Here is a 3,798-nt window from a genome sequence, read left to right as displayed (position 1 = left end):
TAAACCTAAGCGCACAGGGGTCTGGGCCCATCGCCCATAGCACACCTGCACGTTGCGTACGCGGCCGAAAGCAGACCTAGCCTAGTGGCGTTCCAGTCCAATTCGGCGCGCGCCGCTCCGTCGCTGACGTCTGAAGTGCTTCGGCTGATACCACGACGTCGGGATACCCATAACTACTCCCGCGTAGATGGTTAGTGCGTATAGGCTCGTAGCCGACTCAGATCAAATACCAAGATCTCGTTAAGCGTGTTAAGTATCCGCGAATGCCGAACAAGGCCAGGCCCACCTGTCTCCTAGGTGGTCTCAACCTGCCCTGTCGCTCCGCCACAAAGTAACCGTCGGGGACCGTCGGGAACCCAGGCCCACCTCTACCGGGATGGAGCCACCTGTCCTTTCAGCCCCCAACTCCGAACAGTATCACAGGTAGTGTAACAGTGTAAAGTATATAGTATATGCCCGTGATCACCTCCCGAAGTGATCACAGCCCAGTAGTATAGCATGGCAGACGGACAAGAGTGTAGGGCCACTGATGGAACACTAGCATCCTATACTAAGCATTTAGGATTGCGGGTAAGGTATCAATGACTGTAGCAGCAATGACAGGCTATGCATCAGAATAGGATTAACGGAAAGCAGTAACATGCTACACTACTCTAATGCAAGCAGTATAGAGAAGAGTAGGCGATATCTGGTGATCAAAGGGGGGGCTTGCCTGGTTGCTCTGGCAAGAGAGAGGGGTCGTCAACACCGTAGTCGATCACAGGGGGTACCGGCAGCGGCCTCGGGGTCTACCGAAAAAAGTCACGGAGGGGGAACATAATAAATAACAGAGCAATCAAAGCATAACATGACAAATACGGTGCTAGAGGTGATCTAACGCAGGGATAGGTGATACCGGTGAAGGGGGAAAACACCCGGGAAAATACCCCCGGTGTTTCGTGTTTACGGGCAGAGGAGCCGGAGGGGGAAAGTTGCGGGTTCGATAGGTTAGGGGGGTGTGGCGGACGAACGGACTGCGTATCCGGATTCGTCTCGTCGTTCTGAGCAACTTTCATGTTGAAAATATTTTCATCCGAGTTACGGATTAAAAGATATGATTTTCTAAAGATTTAATCATTTTCTGATTTTAATTATTTATTTAAATTCAACATTATCCAAAACAGTGTTTGCTGACGTCATCATGATGTCAGCATGACGTCAGCAGTTGACTTGGTCAACCCGACAGGTGGGTCCCGTTCGTCGTACACTGATTTAATTAACTAACAATTAATTATGTTAATTAGTGATTACGTTAATTTAATTATAATTAATTAACTTAATTAATTAATTAATTTAATTATTATTGTTTATTTAATTATTTTTGTATATATTTTTTTTAGTTCTTTTTTTTATTAGAACATTCTGGGGGATGGGGCCCCCTTGTCATAGGCCCCGGGGGGCCTTAGCGGATTAGCGGGCAGGGGCGTGCGGGTGGCTGCCGTCGCCCGTGCTGAGGCCGAGCCCAACCGGGGGGGAACAAGGCAAGGCCGCGGCCGGGGCGGGACTGAGCGGGCGTGGCCGGCGTGGGCGACAACCGGCGACTGCGTATGGCAGCAGCGAAGGAAGGGAGTGGAGCGGGGCCCAACGCCTCGGAGGCGGGTGCAGATGGTCGCGGTGGCCGACGGGGTGGCCGCGGGTGTGAGGCGCAGCGCAGCCTAGCGCGGAGCGCGCCGGGGCGGACGACGGCGCGGACCACAGGCGAGGCTAGCGCGCGGGTGCACGCGTGCTCACCGCGAGCACGAGCACCGGGCGGCGCGTGCACGACCCCAGGACGGCGCGAGCAGCAGAGAGGAAAGGAGGCCGGGGGCCTCACCGCGGATCCGTAGGGTCAAGGGCAGCATGGCTCGGGGAGGAGTCGGGGAAGCGAGATCCGGCGACGGCGAGGTAGCTTCGGGCGGCGTCGGGCGATGGCGGTGTGGCGCCGGTGATGTGGTGGTGGTTGGCCACGGCGTCAGGGCGACCGGGGCGCGTCGGGGGCGGCTACGGTGGTCGGGGCACGGGGATCGGGCGCAGGGAGCTCTTCTCCCTGGCACGATGTGTGTGTGTGTGCGCGCCGTGAGGTGGAGGGGATCGAGGGGAGAGATGGGGTTCGAGGGAGTGGGGAATGGGGAGGGACCGCTAGGGTTTCGGGACAGTGGGGGTTAAGGGGAGTCGGGCGAGGCCGGATGGGCCAGGTGGCGGCCGGCTGGGCATGGCCCAGTTGGGCCAAGAGGTCCAGTGGGGGGGGGTTCTCTTTTATTTTAGTTTAGTTTTTTTTTGTTAGTTTGTTTTGTTTTTATTTAATTTTCTTTTCTGTTTTATTTTAGTTGCACTTTATTTTTGGTTTAGTAAAATATGAAAATAGCCCCAAAAATAGTGTGTCAAAATAATCCACTGTTCTAAGAAGTTTTACCTCAGAAATAAAATAGTTTAGTATTTGGTAAAATATATTAGGAGTATAACTAATTGTTTTGATGTAGTTTTAATCACTTTAGTGTACTTAAATATCTTATAAAGATGTTGTTTCTCCACCAATAATATCCATGATTTATTTGTCATATTAAGAACATTTTAGTTTTGACCTTTGAAAACTTTAATTGTTTGAATTGATTTTAAATTTGAATTTGAATCATTTTTGAACCATCGCGAGATTAACAACAGTAACCGAGGTTACATGGCATCATTAGCGTGGAATTACTGTAGCCTAAATATCCGGGCGTCACAAGGCTCGTAGCCGACTCAGATCAAATACCAAGATCTCGTTAAGCGTGTTAAGTATCCGCGAACGCCGAACAGGGCCAGGCCCACCTGTCTCCTAGGTGGTCTCAACCTGCCCTGTCGCTCCGCCACAAAGTAACAGTCGAGGGCCGTCGGGAACCCAGGCCCACCTCTACCGGGATGGAGCCACCTGTCCTTTCAGCCCCCTCGTCAGAATCACTTGCGGGTACTCAATGAGCTGACCCGACTTTAGTCACCATCTGTATAGTATGTATGTATAGTATATACCCGTGATCACCTCCCAAGTGATCACGGCCCGATAGTATAGCAAGGCTGACTGACAAGAATGTAGGGCCAATGATGATAAACTAGCATCCTATACTAAGCATTTAGGATTGCAGGTAAGGTATCAACAGATGTAGCGACAATGTCAGGCTATGCATCAGAATAGGATTAATGGAAAGCAGTAACATGCTACACTATTCTAATGCAAGCAGTATAGAGAAGAGTAGGTGATATCTGGTGATCAAAGGGGGGGCTTGCCTGGTTGCTCTGGCAAGAGAGAGGGGTCGTCAACTCCGTAGTCGAACTGGTCAGCAGCAGCGTCGGTCTCGTAGTCTACCGGAGAGAAGAGGGGGAAGACATAATGAATACAGAGCAAACAAAGCATCACAAAATATAACAAGGCAATACACGGTGTTCGGTGTGCCCTAACGCGGTAGTAGGTGATACCGATGAAAGGGGGGAAAACATCCGGGAAAGTATTCCCGGTGTTTCGTGTTTTCGGGCAGAGGAGCCGGAGGGGGAAAGTTGCGAGTTCGATAGGTTAGGGGTGTGTGGCGGACGAACGGGTTGCGTATCCGGATTCGTCTCGTCGTTCTGAGCAACTTTCATGTTGAAAATATTTTAATCCGAGTTACGGATTAAAAGATATGATTTTCTAAAGATTTAAATCATTTTCTGATTTTAATTAATTATTTAAATTAACATTATCCAGAATAGTGTTTGCTGACGTCAGCATGACGTCAGCATGGCGTCAGCAGTCAACAGGGGTGTTGACTG

This window comes from Triticum aestivum, chromosome 6B, assembly GCF_018294505.1.
Source record: "Triticum aestivum cultivar Chinese Spring chromosome 6B, IWGSC CS RefSeq v2.1, whole genome shotgun sequence".
NCBI classification, from domain to species: domain Eukaryota; kingdom Viridiplantae; phylum Streptophyta; class Magnoliopsida; order Poales; family Poaceae; genus Triticum; species Triticum aestivum.
The sequence above is the reverse complement of the archived record's forward strand: the minus strand, read 5'-3'. Positions refer to the sequence as shown.